Here is a 17,315-nt window from a genome sequence, read left to right as displayed (position 1 = left end):
ATGTTATAGCACCTGAGAGGGCGTTAATTACCGTGCTTATGGGTGTTTGACAGGAATGCTGAGAGGAGAAAAGGACAGCAAGGTATTGTCAAGAGTGCACAAGGCGTCATTATCACAGGATTAGGATTTCTGTGGCGTCAAGCTAAACAGTGTAACATCAGGAGTACACAAAACACAGCAAAGTTGTTTGAAATGAGTCAGCTGGTTTTTCCTCTCTCTGTGTCTCTCTGCTTAACAATGTTTGATTTAAATTTAAAGCTGATGAGCTGCAACACAAAGATGTCCAAGTTTAGATACGGGCCAACTTTCTACCAAGTGATTAATTAATTTTCAAAGTAACAGCTGCAGCTGCTTAGTTTCATTCCCAGTGGTTTTCTCTTACTGTGTTCTGGTTTATAACATTGAAAATGTTATTGAATTTATGTATAATATACTGTACTCTTAAGCCTAAATGCTGTGAAGCAGTTGATTATGACACCTCAGCAGCTGGAAGCCTTAAAGCAAAACTCAAGTTTGTTTGTTTTTTAATACCAGGGTCTTTAGTTTTACTCATTATAGAATGGAGCAATATACTGACAGCTGTGCAACACAAAACTAAGCAAAGACACAAAGAGTCAGAAGTTTACAAGTTCATTTAGACCAGTGGTTCTCAAACTTTTCACAATGAGTACCACCTCATAAAATATATGGCTCTTGAAGAACCACCCTTATGACCAACATTAAAATACAGTAGTATAGGCCTATTTAACACCACATACAGTTTACACAAGACAGTTTTATTTCTTATATGAATACTATTTATTTTAAATGTCATAAACAGGACGTGACAAGTGATAATAATAACAACTGTACTGCATTAAAACATTCACAGCAGGTGGGATATCCAATCTTTAAGTGATGACCTGATGAACCCTGCTTCCAGGTCCCAACTACTGTGCATTTATTAAGGCTGTTGTGTTTTTAACATTTTTTTTAATGTTTTGCGTCTTGTTCTACATAATCTGAACAAGCCCCTAAAAAAATCAGTGATTACTGTTTGCCTCTCTCAGTTTTTGTCATCACTATTCATTTTAAAGCTCAGTTTTAAAACCTTACGATGTAACTACAGCCCAGCCCATGCAGCAGTATATTAATGACTAACCTTATATTGCAGTTGTTCTCCTGCCATGCAGCTACATTTGTTCCTAACCATCTGGAACCCTCATTGAGGGTTTATATGATGCTAACCATAGCTGTGTAGCTACCCACCACATAGCACATCATTATATACCAGCTAGCCCAACTTCAGTAACACTACAAACATCACTGCTGTTTAGTTTTCTATCTTCATTTATGTCGGAAGTGATAGCAGAGCTGTACATTTAAATTTTTGCTGTGGCAGTTAAGCTGCCGGATTTTTGGCTTCACGACCCTCCTTCATGGTTCGTGCACATCGCAACTCAGTTTGCTCTTCGTGGCGTTTTGGGCGATGATACAAAATACCATCATGCGGTGGCCTCGCTGGATCCGCTGTCCACCCGCCGTGTGATGACCCTCCTCTGGGATCCCCCAACCCAAGGGAAATACACCGCTCTCAAGGCGCTGCTCCGATGCAGAACGGCCAAGAAACTCCTCTCTCTCTCAGGCCTGGGTGATGGTACTGCTCTCAAGCTCATGGAGAGCACGCTGTCCTTGCTAGGAATGGTATATTATTTAATCTTAAAAAAATTGGAGATTTCCCGCGTACCACCCAAGTACCACTAGTGGTACACGTACTACCAGAGAAGCCCGCGTACCACTTTGAGAATGACTGATCTAGACCACACTTTAACTGGATCCATCCATTATTTTTTCAACCCTTGTATGAATAATCATTTTTCAACAAGATTCAGAACTCCTTCAGTAATCTTAACGTGCAGACGAGGCTGATCAAGGGTGTCTTTATTATCCTCCAAGGGGCAATTTGTTATACAATCAGCAGAAATCACACAACCATCAAACAATAATAAATAAATCAAATGAAAACAAACACACTTAGAAAAAAGCAGCATTGGAAACACAGTGAACTTTTATGTCTATTTATCCTGCGTGTTGCCATGTAGCCACACAGAAGCAACTTGAGCTCCTTAGATAAGGGGTGGCAAGGCCTTGTTCAAAGTTCTAACTTGTTTCGCTGTTCATTTTGAATATACCTTTAAGTCTCTTTTTCTTTTTTTAGGTTCAGTGACTCATAGCAGCTAACGAAAAAAAAATGTAATAACAGATTCAATAAAAAGGGCTGTTGAAAGAAAAACCACATAGCTCACAATAGAAGTTCTACAGAGAACATCCACCTCAAACTCAAAGGTCAGCTGATTAATTATAGTGCCAAGATGTTTAGACTAGTACACAAACCTTTAACACCGCAGGCGAGATGGTTGTAGAATCCATCCTAAAATCCATGATCATCTCTTTAGTGTTGAATAAGAACAACTTGCACCAGTCCTAACAACAGAGCCAAGATCAGGTCATCACTACCCAGTAAAGTCACACTGACTGCCCTGTCTGCGAACTTAAAAATATGCCGCCTCACGTATTGGCTTTAGCGCTGGTTGGTGTATGGCACAAATAAATAAGCAGCTCTGTGGTGTTCCAAAGCAGCAGAGAAGAACATCAGATAAACACCCTTATATTCAACATATCGAGCCAGCTTTTAGGAATGTAATAAATACTTGCAAACTCTCCTGCTAAAGCCTTGGGCTACTTACAAGATTCTAAAAGAAAAAGACACCTTTTTTTAATGTGCAAAAGTCTTTGCACCCTCTAAGTTTGGCAGGACCATAGAGTGCCCAGTGCATCATCAGTACCCCTGCATGACCTAAAACCAATCTGGAATGGGTTTAGATTTGCCTGCACTGTGTGTGGAAGCATCTCTTTAACTATCATCTCAAATTACTGCATTATAACAGAGGCAAATGTCACAGGCCTGTGGTCATCAAGTGGCTTAGGAGTGGTGTTTTTTGATAATGATATTGTCATTAGTTTCACAGGTATTTGCAGGATTTGGCATTTTTACATGATGAGCTAATGATGGCAGTGGGATGGGAAAATTAAAATGCCACCAAAGTTAATAAAAATCCAACCTTACGGGGACAATGAATGTCTATAAATAATGTCATATCAAACCATGCAAATGTTGATGAGACCTGAAACAGAAAAGATCATGGCTCTAAAACAAAACTTGGGTGAAACGTCACTGACACTCAAATTCTAGACACTATGACCAAGATGATCTAAATGACATGTTGAGCCATCAAATAGTTGTTGAGAAATCTGATTTAAAAATAGGGAAATTTGGCTGTGTCTTTCGTGGTTTTAATCAACAGTTCTTCAGATAACACCAGCAAATAACATTTGCAGATAATATCACAATAGGGATTCAGATCAAGCGAGTAATCTTCCAGGTAACTCTTTAGTTCAGAAGTTCTGAGGCTCATGGGCAGTTTTCCAAAATGCACAGGATTAGGTAAGTTTTCGCATGTTTGTGTTGTTTGGTGTTTAGCTCAGACTTGCAACATACACTTGGTAGTTGAGTCTGTTTGAGGTCAGATCGTGTTCACACCATAAACAAACCTCTGGAGTTCTTTTGGAACCGGACTGAGAACACCTACTCCAAAGGGTCTTGGTCCAGTAATTTTGGTCTGTACACATATTTGATTACTGTGTTCAAATCTGCACAGGAAAAGCCAGAGTTATATTTAAACTACTAAACACTGCAGATATGAAAACACTGAGAAGTGGGAGTCATTTTTGGGGGCTTTAACTATCTGTGCAAAATTGCACTACAATATGTGTTTGTCTGTGTGTAGAGTAATACAACACTCATGTCACAAGAAAACTTTTAATTCTAGCTTTGGTATCATGTCATTGTGGGAACCACTGAATGTGAAAATGACAGTAAACACAACTAAAACTAGTTGTTGTGCCCATCCATTGCAGTTGAAAGCACGTGCATTGAGTTCCGGTACATCTGGAAGGTCGTAGTTGAGGGAAACAATATTCTCTGCACAGCTAATGTCATCATGCTTTTCGATGTTTGCTTTGATTGCTGTTCCATTTCTTTTTGTTCATGTTTTAAATCTCAGTTAACATCATCATTCTACTCTGTTTCACCTACCTTTGTTCTTCTTTCCACCAATTTTGGTTATCGCCTGTGTTATTTGAGCTAGCCAGTACACCTGGCACCGTAGCTGCTCACTGTTGTGTTGCCAGACTGTCTTTGAACCAAAGGTCCACTGCAGTCAGGCATCGGCCATTCTCAAGTTTGTTTTCCTTATGTTTTCTTGTTAGGGTTGTTCTTTGCGACCTCTAGTCTGTTCTGGGACTTTTGTCCGAGTTTTCACCTTTGTACGTTATTTAGTGTGTGTTTTGGTCTTTCTCTCTCTGGCTTTTGCCTTTTTTTTCCTCATCCTTGCTTAGGTTGCTTCAATAGATGACAACCTGCGTGTAACCTAGGGTGTTATTAAAGTTTGGGATTTTTTACTTTTGCCTGTCTCTCTTCTCCTATGTTTGGATCCTCTCTGCTGTGAATCGCCACAGATGAATATAATAAGGAAAGTTTGAGTAATAACCTCTCATGAAACCTGTAATTTCAATAGATTTTAATGTAGTTAAACAGCAGATGTCCCTACATCCATGCTTCTGTTCTGCAATTTACAAAAATAAAGCTGGTGACTAAAATGTGCAACCAGTAGTAATGTTGTGCCGAATATGATTTTTTAAAAGAGCATCCTGTGGGGAAGCAAAATCTCTTTTACAAGCCTTAAAATGAATGTGCACAGACTGAGAAGTAGGGGTGGGTTTTGATAATCGATTCATCGATTAAAATCGATTCTGGCTTGGATAATGTGATATCCATTCATTAAAATCCTGAATCGATTTTTTTATATACATGTATTTTGCCCAAAGTTCCAGAATCTCAGGTGAAACGTCACAAAATTTTGACAACCACCAAACATTTAAATCAGTAAATGAGAGCAGGAACACGGCTTCTGCACAAAGACGTAACCACAAAGCGCGGACCCGCAGATCAGAAGCAGTGAGATGTCGCCTTTCTCACCCGACGGCACGGACACGGTCGGGGCTGAAAGCCGACAGCTCACTGATTCTGATGTTTCAGGGGTTCGCGCTTTGTGTTTATGTCCTTTTTGCGCTGATTCTAAAGCTGTTAGTTTGATCTCTCTCCAAACAATATTGACCGAACCAGCAGCAAAAGAAGATTCAAACTAAGCTTCACATAAACATCGTCATGGATTCCCTCTGACTTTTGCTGTTTTGCTTCCACCACGATAAAATCACACTTCATGCACAGCTCTCTCTCTCTTTCTCAGTGTACTTCAAGAACAGTTTCCTGTCTAAAAATCTGTTTTCTTCATTATTCGCTTGCTTGCTACGCACAAGACGACCGTTGTTTACAGCGCCGTCGGCCAATGTTTTTTTTTCCTTTTACATTCTTCCGAAAAGAAAACCTAATTTCTGCTGTTCAATAAGCTTCTGAACAAATTTAAACTTTTTAAAATTATACAAAATGCAAAACGCTTAGCCGTGTCTCTAATAAAACCGCTGTAACTTCAGAGGTAATGTTCATATGTTGATTAATGGGTTTCTTTCGTTTTTTGATGTACTGCAGAATATTTTTATAAAATCCCAGGCCAGGAAAATCACCTTCATGTTTTTCTGTTTTATCTTCAGCTACTTTGACACAAAGGCATCTGCTGTGACGGTCACACCTTTGATAAAATCTGGAAAGTGTCAGCTGCCTTTTTATAGATACAAAAATATGTAAATGTACTGATCTGAATTATAATATTTCTGACTGTCTGAGGCAAAATTTCCCCGATTCAAATCGATTTGAATCTAATCGAATCGTGGATCAAATCGATTCAAGACCTTGTGAATCGGAATCGAATCGATTCTAGAAATCAGTGACGGTACCCAGCCCTACTGAGAAGTTTTCTCTCTGTGATAAAAATGAATAAAATAAGAGAAAGCAATCACCGAGTAGCTCCCCAGTTGGGCAGTTGGCATGGCAACAAGAAAACACTGCTCTATCTGCTCTTTATAGGGATTATCAACATAGTTGGGATGCATCCTTGATTAGTCTGCACTGAAGGAAAGCTACTGTGTGTATTTCTGAAGTGAATAAAGTCCTAGAAAGTGAAATATAAAGAAACAAAATTAGTCCTTTTCTAGTTTAATGTGTGTTTGAGAACTTTGCATCGAGACACATAAGAGAAACTTTGCACTTGGAGAAAACTGAAGTCAAATGAATGGGAGAATTGACATCTAAAACTTCAAAATGTGCATAAAAAAGTCCTGATGCATGCTCAATGATCAGTGTTTGTTGTTCCATGGTCATGACAATTTGCATATCAATGATCAAGGAACTGACCTCACAGCCCATTGTTGTTTATAAAGCAGGGAAAACCTGCAGTCAGCTGAGACTGAAGAAGTCACTTGGATGAGTGATGAAAAGTTTCTTCCATTGAAAACGCTCCATCCAGATGACCAGAATCAACTTTTGGAGTGCTTATAAATGTTTATTTATTCCAGATATTTTTGCAATTACAGTACTTACACAACAAAGCCAGCTAAACAACAGCAGCTGGTTATAAGCTTACTTGTTCATGTCTAAATCCAACAATTTCCACTTCAAATAAATTTTCACTAACACTGGCTAACAGCAGATAACAGCAGTACTTACTGACAGAAAAATTCAGGATATCCTTAACTCACCTCAGTATTGCTGGCATTTAACAGACGTGAGCTCGCATCGGACTCTTTTCAGAAAGTTTTACAGCCTCCTCCAGAGTAAAAAGATGTACAGTTACGTCTCCACCACCCTGTTCAGTCATGAGCCTTATTCTTACTTTACTTCCCGTGTCTCATTATTCAGATTTAGCTCGGCCCCGTACAGTTCCACTTTGCCCTCATCACCTCCTGTGTATTTATCCCCTGTTTGTCTCAGTTCCTTGTCACATCGTACTGTTTCTGTTTCCCAAGTTGTGTCAGAGTTCCTGGAGTAACCCCTAGTGCATCCTATGTTTGTTCATGGACTTTGTTATTGTTGTCAACCGCACTACTGCCTCGCTTCCAGTAAAAGCTTATTTTCATTTGATCCCTGCGTGCCTATGAGTCTGCATCTAATATGACATCTACACATCTTATATCAACCAGTAATAGCTCATAAAGATGCATATTTAGATGCCTCATTGGTCAGAGGAAGCCAATTCTTTGAATTCATATATGTGTGGCGCCTGGATCCACAATTAGCATCATAACTCACTGAAATTTCATGTGGATTTCTGCAGTACAAATGCTAAATGCTTATTTGTGATTAAAAGTGTGTATTTTCTTTTATAAAAGCACTGCATCTTATTATAATAGTGTGATGGCATGCCACACATGGTAAGCTCCACACCTCACCACCAGGTGATTCACTTTAGTTTACGTTGCAGTCACTACTTTAATATATTCTACTTATTGTTCAGTGTTGTTTCTTTATTAAATTTATTTATTTTTCTATCACACCTTCCAATGTTTATATGGCGTGCACACATATTAACACTGCAAGGTCAAAGTTCTGTTTTATGTTATATTAATATATCTTTCTTTGTTTGAGTTACCTGGGGTTTGGCTTCTCCTCCTGCCTGGCAAAAGGTGTGTCATCTGGTTTAGCTAAACGAGGAATTTAAGTTCCCCCTGTGTCATTTCAGGAGGTCAGTTTATCTTATGTTTGTTTGAGATTTTGCTAATTGTTATCTTGAGTTTAGTCTATTTAGTTGACCTCTTTTATTGGGCTGCCTGTTTAAGTTTTGGCTTTGTTAAATATATTTTCATATTTTTTGGGTCAATAAAACCCCTTTTTTGAATTAAACACCTGTGTCCTTTATGCTTTACTGCTTGGTCCCTGACAAATAGTAAAAGTAATTTCTTTAATGTAATTTTTAAAATCAGTATTTAAATTCTTTAGATACTTTTTGCAATCATGTGTTTGAATTGGCTGTATTGAAACCTGTTAATTGGTAAATTGTTTAAGTCAACAGATACAGTTTCTAAGTTTCACTTTACAGAAGCGCCAACTTTGCACAAATGACCAGAAAATGGGTCTTTGACACGTGTCCTCTACCTTTATCTCCTGGTTGGTACACAGGTCTGTCTGAACAACCATGTAGTTCATGTAGTTTTTTAGCTACATTTCAGTCAAATGTGCAAGTTAGCTGCTGTGTTCCCTGCATTTTTATCTGTCCATCCACCCATCCATTTTCTTCTACTTATCCAAAGTCAGCTCATGGTTTCAGGGTATTCCAGCTGGTACTAAGTGGCTCTTATTACAGACTGAGCATCATTTAAATGCCACAGTCTACCTGAGTATTGTTTCCAACCGTGACTGTCTCTTTATGATCACAGTGTACCCATCTTCTGATGGCTGCATCTAGCAGGATAATGCACCATGTCACAAAGGTCAGAACATCTCAAAGTGGTTTCTTGGACACGACACTGTACTCACATGCCCTCCACCGTCATCAAATCTCAATCCAAAAGAGCACCTTTGGGCTGCAGTAAAACAAGGAATTAGCATCTTGGATGTGTCTGCAGTAACTGTATAATGTTGTCACGTCAACATAAAGCAAAAACTCTGAGGACTGTTTCCAGAAACTTGCTGATCTGTGCCATGAAGGGGGTCCAACCAGGTACAAGCAACATGGAACTAACAGACTGCCCGGTGAGTGTACATACTCAAGATATCAACGTATTTATTCATGCAAAAATTTCCAAAAGAATTCTTCTCTGTTAGATTTGGCATTTCATTTTAAAAGCCTCACAATATTAAAAAAAACAAATAAAATAGAAAGAACTGAACCTAACAAGTGCAGCGTCCACATGTACTGTATGTGTGTGCATATGATTAGCTTACCTACACTAAAAACAGCAGTTACCACGGCTGTGGCTTTGGCTTCATATCAAGAAATTAGGAGCACGGTGAAAACTTAGGAGGTGTTGTCAGTTTTGGTGTAATTACTTTCACTGCCAGAAAGCAGAAAAAACTTGCAGCAGATTTTTTATACTGCACTTATTCATACAAGTATAAAAGTGTCACATCCACACCCTTGTCACACGAATTTAAATGATCTTATTGTCGATAAAATGAGTCATACCATCAATTTATTATTTAAATTTCTATTTTTGTAACTCTGAGGTGTTAATATGAAACTCAATGCCCAGCTGATTAAACTTCCGTGCAACGTCCAGTAATAACAGCTAAAAACCACCGGTACAATGAAAAATTAAAGGAAAACCATCCTGCGCTCACAATATTATTACAGCCACTTACATATTTCTGTCTGTCATTTAAAAATGAATGTTTGAGAGCAGGATAATGGGAATAATCCCGCTGCCCATTTTCAAATTAAATTTTGGTGTTCGTGGTGAGAGGAGTGTGTGTGCTCATCTCTTGGAAGCAAATCCTCCATTTGAATAACTTCCCTCAAGGCTTGATGGATGTGATACAGATATTAGATTTCCATCACTTCAAACTCTGAAGTTTCTGCCACTGGGTGACTAAATAATTGAAGACTTCTCCCATAAAAAACGCAATATATCTGTGTGAGAAAAATGTTGCTTCCTTAAATTTATCAGTCAATATTTCAAAAGGGTGGATGAGTCTATCCCCAGCAGCATAACTATTTGTAAGCAGAGGACTTAAAATGACTCACTTTTACGCCAGCACTCTAAGATTGTGTCAGTTTTATTTTGTGCAGTTGACATGAAACTTGTTGGTTTTAATTAAACATTTACTAGTTGCTTTTTAATAATTTTTATTGACTAGTGTGTGTGTGTGTGTGTGTGTGTGTGTGTGTTTTAACTATCTTCACGTCCTTGCTGCCAGGTGTTTTTAAAGGTCAGATCTGATGGTTACAAATAGTGACTTCTGTGTCATGAAGACAGAGCTCTAGCTCCAACTGAAGAACCTTCAGAGGTAAACTTTCCTCGGTCCCCAGGTTGCACGATACTGTCTTGAACAACTCCTTATTTCTTTATATCTTGGGATTTTGAATATGAGCAAACATACATGGAAAAAATATAAGCAAAGAGCAGGTTTGTATCATTTTAACCAGCTTAAAAGTCTTTTTTGATATGTCCATCTTTATTCTTCAGCACAGCCTGAATTCGTCTTTGCATTTCTTTAAGAATAAAGCTTTGCATATGACTCGTGTCTTCACTGTACACAAGCCATATGCATATACTTTTCTCTGTCAAGCTGATCCAACATGGGTTGGGCTTTTTCTGTATGTCTCAGATTTCAAATATTGGATTGATCACTCCCTAATACCTATTGCCTGACTTCCATTGCTTATATGGTTTGAGTATGATACCTCAGCCTTTTCTCCTGGTTTCTCTTCCTTAAGAATGGCTTCTTGACAGTCAGCCCCGTCCTGTTTTGATCAACTAAAGGTCCAGATATATCTTTCAGGTCCAGTGTCAATTTTTCTATTTCTTAGGGACATGACTTCTGATGATTCTGTTCATCTGCTGTGGATACTTTTAAAGCCTACCACTTCTTCTCTTGTCCTCTGCATGCACATACTGAGTTAAAAAGTTGTGAATTCTTTGGGACTCAACTTGTTGATGGAAAAATACTATTTTATTCTTATCAAACTGTGCTATCTTTGGCATTTTTCACAGATTCAACTACAGAAATGGGAACAAGTTATTGTTTGCAACAAGCTGCCAGTAATAAAATGCCAAAAGGTATAATTTAAAATAGGCTTTTTGCTAAGCTGTGCAAACACCAGAGTGCTTCTTCCACTGAGTTCTGTTTTTATGCTTGAATGATTCATGGGTCAATGTTAAGTGGATTAACAAATAAAAAATCATTCCTCTGAAAATTATCACGTACAAGAAATAAACTGAGCCAGTGCCCAAAGAAAAACTTTGAAATGCCAAAGGCCATTGTAAATCTGGCTCAATGGAAGGAAAACTTTTTTAAAAATGAGGGATGGTGGTTCAAGACTTTTGCACAGTACTGTACTGTTAGAGTAAAATACTGCATTTAAATGCATGCTTCTATGCAGAAGAGATTAAGATGACACAGTTCCACAAATAATTACTTCAGTTATTTATATCTGTAATTTAAGGGGAGACCTAGGCATTACTTCAGACTTCTCAGGATATGACTCATTGTATTCTTTTACAAAGAAGGCACAGTGGCTCTTCATCTTCAAAGTCAGTGACTGCCAAACCCTTAGTTGTTTGCTTTATCCCTCAGTCTGCTAAAGAGTAATTAGCACGGCCGTTCATTAATTACTTATGAGTTCATGGCCTGACATCGGAGCGCTGCCCGGGCAGGTGACTGTATCTGTCAGCTGAATCCAATTTTGCCAACTCGCCGGACGTTCGTGATTTGTTCAATCAAGACGTCACAGACAATTTGTCTGGTACGCCTCGGCCACAGAAAAGAAAATTAGAGTATCCGTCAGCCGTCCCAAAGGGTCTTGCCTTTGGGAGATGTAGCATCCGCCCCCTCTGTTGACAGACCTGGCGCCTGCCTCACTTGTCACTGTAATTAGTTTTGTTTCACTACCATTGTGCTCAGCAGCTCTACTTTATTGCTGCATAGCCGTGTGCAGTCAGGGCTCATTCCACAGTGTTGCATTAAACAAGGCTGCTTTTAAATGCTCTGACATGAAAAGCAAGCTTTCTCCTCAAACACTGATTTCTCCTGCTCTCAGCTGGTAATAAGTAAACATACTTTTTGTGTCCAGCTCCCTGCTTATTTGCAACAATTACAGCCCAGTGTTCCACTGATGATCTGTGGATAACTTTAATTAATCAGCTGGATAATGGTGCATGTAGGATCAGTGCAGAAGAAAAAGGTCATGTGGGGGCTTGGCCCATCACGGATGGGAGAGCAAATCTCGGAGACTGATGAACAGCAGCAGAATGTTATTTTATCAGCCAACACGTGGTCTCTCTGGTAGCAGTTATCTGGTGTGCACAGGATTTAAGGAACATGGAACCAGGACAAAACCAGATTTAGCATTATGTCTGATTGTGGAAATGATACCACGGTTTAAGGAAACCATGCTCATCGTCTGCAGACAGATATATTTTCTTGCAACGTAACAGGCTTATTTACCAACCTGTTGTAACCGGCGCTTGTTTGCCCATGAATCTAAAGCCAATACCAAGAGTCAAATGAACTCGGGGATTTATGCTAGAAATAGCTAACTGAGGCAAAGAGAATGTGCCCTGTACTTTGGAAATATTGTAGCTCGAGGAAATAATTTGCACTTATGACTCAATTTTGAGAAGAGTATTGAAGAAGAATAGACAGCTCTCTCAAAGAAAATAATGGAAAAAAGATTGAGATTCTGGTTTCATCTCACACTTAGGCATGCTCTCTAAACATTAGTAGCGTGCAATTTGTGTGCACTACCAAATTAAATCTGAACAAAATAAAAGTACATGCTCTTTCACTTTTAAGGGTTTACATTACATCTGGTCCTTAGCAGGTCTTAAAATTATTTAAATACATTATTTTAATATAATAACAGATGACATGTTGCATTGTCTCATTGTTTATTTAGGAAAAAACCTAAGCTATAATGCTGAAGCAGTGTGAGAAACGTAAGGGGATAGTGGGATGGTAAGCAGCAGTTATTCAAATGTCTTTGATTAAATTATCATCGACATCTTTTTGTTTGTTTTTTATTTTCTAAACTGTTAAAATTACATTACAGTCACATGCTATGCCTAAAAGTGGAGGTCAAAGTGGCATTGTGGCTATGCATGTAAAACAAACCTAAGCTCTTTCATGAACAGAGAATAAGACAGAATGGGATATTTACAGTTGTGCACAGTAACTCAAGGATATCTTTGGTAGATAAACAGACTAAAAATAGATAACCTTATGAGTAAGAGAGGAAAATAATGAATGAAAATAAAAGTGAATGAAACAACACAGAGTAAGATAGAATAGAATTGGGGCAGCCAGTTTCACCCAGATATAGCTACACGGTAAGGTAATATTTCTAAATGGTTGAAAAAGAGTTTCCATGTGTTCAAAAATTTTGCAGTTGACCCACGTAGAGTATATTTGATCTTTTCCAACTTATTAAAATGAAGCGAATCTCTGATCCAGGCCTCATGTGAGGAAGAGGAGGATGACTTCCACTGGAGCAAAATCAGACGAGAGTTAAAAGGGTCACGTTTTGGCAAAACAATCTCGCCAGGTGTCACACCAAACAGAGCAACTGGGGCAGTTGGATCTAGGTGTGCCTGAAGTACCTCTGACAGTTTACTGAAAATTTCTGACCAAAGGGACAGAACCAGAGCATGCGCATCAGTGCCAGGAGCTTGTTTACGTCTATCACAGACAGAGTCAACATCGGGGTAGATTTTTTGGAAAGCTTGGGTTTTGATTAGTCTGCATAGTACAGCCCCTAAACTGGACTAGCACTAATAGATAATGAGTTTACTTGGATCAGGAAATTGCCCAGGACTTTGTGTGGATACACTTCTCCAAGTCCTGCTCCCAAAGTGAACTAATAGCTGACAATGGGGCACTCTGAAGAGAAGTTTCTTTTGTAGCTGGATGAAATTGCACCTTTTTTATTCCGAAGTGGAAGTAAAAAGGTGTCAGTGGGTGGAGTTAAAGGTTGAGAGGGAAAATGGTGGGTCACTCCTGAAATTGCGAACTTGAAGGTATCTGAAAAAGTCGTTTTTTCAGGATCCTATACTCAGCTACAAGTTGTTCGGAGGAAGGGAAAACTTCCACAGTATACAGATCATGAAATCCTTATTAAATGATTTTATACACAAAGTAACAAAGCCTCCTTCCCCTAGCAAAGTCCTAAAAATATGATTCCTGATTCATAATTTGCAGGCCACGGTGGCACGTAATTGATTCCAGATTTTAAGGGTCTTCTTCCCTGATAAATTTCTGCAGTATTCTGCAATGTCTGGACCTCTAGAGGTCTAGACCAGAGCAGTCAGGGATGATGGTACACAGGAAGAACTCGCTATTCTCAGCCACTCTGGGATGTCAGGTGCATCGTTCTCATGCAGCCAGTACTGCAGTATATGGAGGGTAGATGCCCAGTAATAAAGGGAAATTTGGTAGCGCCATTCCTCCAACCTCCCAGGCCTCTGTAGAAATATTTTACTGATCCTTGAGGGTGTTTTATTCCAAACAAACCCTAAGATCAAATCAAGTTTCCTGAAAAAGGATTTGGAGATAAAAAATGGGGACACACGGAAACAGGAAAGACAATTTTGGCAAAACATTTATCTTAACTAGGCATATCTGACCAGATATAGACAGAGGTAGTCCTTTATTTCAAAAAGGAGTATATTTTAGAGTCAAATGTGAGTGCGTCTGTCTGACGGTTGCAAAGTCAAGCAACAAGACAATAATCACAAGCTCAGCAGCAAATCTACAACAGAATGGATTAAAAAGAAAGTGACTCAGTCAAAGTCCAAACCTCAGCCTGATTGAAGATAGCGGTGATTAAATGCATGCTTCCAACTTCAATTAATTGAAGCTATGTTATAGAGAAGAATGGCTCAAACTTCCTTCAAAATGATGTAACAGGCTGATAAAGTTCTTCAAGTTAGGGCACGTGCACAATAGGACCAGAGATGATTATGCGAGAAACGTTTCCATGACCTCTTCATGTAAACAGAACACTGCTTTTACATCTTCAGCTGCGTCAAAATAAAACGTCCTTTTAGTTCACCTGAATTCAGTGGATCTCTTTAAAGAAAAATATCAAATGTAATTTCAAAAGTTGCTAAGTTACTAAAGCTTTAATAAATTGGTTTGATTAAATCAAGAGGGCACTGCTCTTGACTTTATATTGTGCTACATTCCTAGAAATCGGAAAAAAAATATGTTAATACAACTAAATAAAAAAAATTAGATGGGGCCTTTCACTCCATTCATTGAATCTACATGATGGACATCAATAACACTTGTAGCAAAGTACTCAGCACCTGTGAGATCCCTTTATATTTCCCTTGTGATGTTTTGTGCACACTGCTATTTTAGAAAAGCAATTGCATGTGGGGATAAAATATCCTTTGTCCAGTAAGTTGACCATTTTCCTGAAGCCTTTGTGTTTCCTGGACACGTATCTTTGTTCAAACGTGATTAGGTTGATGATTTCAGAGAATGCGTGTGAGCTGGATGGATACAATGACACACTGTAGAGACTCACTCTCATGAACGTCTGAGCTGATGTTGAGCAGATGATTCACATTAGCAACCACTGCATTGTTTTTCTTGGCCTTCATGCATTAGTTATGCTGCTGTTTGTGGTTAGTTGTGTTGCTCTGTGGCTCACACACAACTCTACATTACTCTCTATATAATTCTCTATATAATTTCTTCTTGGCTAACATCATTTGTCCTAAATCCATGATAGTATTTCCAAATGACAGATGATGATCCACTTCTAGAGTCGAGCTCTTTCCCCTCTGCTGTGCCAGACATTGGATTTTTTACAGAAAACGTCAAGCTGCGAGGTTCAGGGAACTGCTGTGATTGGCACATGAAGGTGGGTGATCAGCATGCGTGTGCATAGGGACATTAATGGGTACATTTTATAATTTATGGGCAACAAATGAAGAACTAATGGAGACTTTGTCTGACAAGAAAAGATTGAGTTTAAAAGAACAAATGTCTCATTTTAAAGAAAGTAAAATAAACCTGTGCTACTCAACTACACTTTCTAACCACAATAAAACAGCACCTCTAAACCCAGTGGCCTTTTTTCGTTTCCCTAATTTGCATCTCCCTGTCTCCTTTGTCTTCTGTCCTCCTGCCTGTGATCCAGAAATCAATCGCTGAACACCATGTTGAAGGGTGTGTGTGTGTGTGCGTGTGTGTGTGTGTGTGTGTGTGTGTGTGTGTGTGTACTAAACCAGGAACAGGGTCCCAGAAGCAGCTCTACACTCTGTGTCACTTAAAATAGCACTGGGCCTCCCCCCCCCAAAAGCTACATCAAGCGTACAGAGGGCAGGAAGTCAGATGGGAATGGTATAAAGAATCCAGTCATTTTTCAAAATAAAAGACAAACCACACTGCTCCTCAAAAGCTCCCAATCTGTGTGCGTGATTTGAAGCAGTGCAAAGCACAACATCAAAAACATGCATCATATATAGGAACTGAACCAAAACAGGTGACAGAACCAAAAATGAGCAAGCACGTGTGTGCAAAGCAGAACATAAAACTGGGAGAAGTTTTTCTTTATAGACCTGGCTTTGTGCCAATTTGTCAGGTGGGATGGGGTGGGGGGATTGCCAAGGTGAAAAAGGAAAGGGTCGAGCACAAACTACTGCTGGAAGCACACTCTTCTCTATAATATCACTGAATGCTGAAGCATTAAAATTTCTCCTAATTAGAGCCGAGGGGCCTAACCAAACCATGGAAAACATGCTCAGACCACATGCATTTGAGTGTAGTTTTCATACTGAATAATAGTCGAGGCAACGTAAGGAAAGAAAGAATTATGCAACCTCTGGGAGGTCCAGCTTTTTTTAAACATGCTGCTTCCAATCATCCTTGCTAGTTGTCATTTCAAGTGCACACCAGAATAGGCTCCATGCTGTCTCGCCCACCTTAGCATACATTTTCAAAGTTCAAGTATTCATTGAACTATTCTCTAGTTTTGGGGGGGGTTTTTCAAACCCATTTTTTCCCACTCTCAGCCTAGGAACACCTGCTCTTCAGTCCACAGCCATTAGTTTGTTCTAGCATCAGTCCACTCCTCTCACACACAGGTATCGCATCCTGCCACTACAATAACAACAGTAATGAACTGACTGGCAAGTGGCAGCTGTGCTCTGACCGCTCCTCTGACTTAAACCGATTCACTTCAACCCATAATGGTTTTTTTATTCCCAACGCTCCAGTATTACCAATACCACACACATGTTGCGGGTTCATTTATAACCAAGGACAGCCTTTTAGTAATCAGATAGAGGTTCGATAAACGCTGAACTGCTGACTCCCTCGAGGAAGGCTTCTGAAGGGCGATTTACCACCTCAGTGCTGATGTGATGTCTACCCTCTGCTGGCTCTGTGTGTCTGTATATGGAGGAGGCGTGGGGTATATGTGTGTGTACAGTCCTTTGAGAAGGGATAGACAGTGTGTGACAGAAGAACAGACTGATAGGCCCAGAATCCCCTTTGGCTCCTCTGGAAAAAAAAATAGCAGCAGACAAGCATCTGATGATGCAGCCTTATATTCTGTCCAGTGACAACACAATTTACACCTCTGAAAAGACACATC

This window comes from Rhamphochromis longiceps, linkage group LG9 (genome assembly GCF_057381845.1).
Source record: "Rhamphochromis longiceps isolate RC_006_pf linkage group LG9, R_longiceps_female_GT1.1, whole genome shotgun sequence".
NCBI classification, from domain to species: domain Eukaryota; kingdom Metazoa; phylum Chordata; class Actinopteri; order Cichliformes; family Cichlidae; genus Rhamphochromis; species Rhamphochromis longiceps.
Note: the sequence above shows the minus strand (reverse complement) of the source record.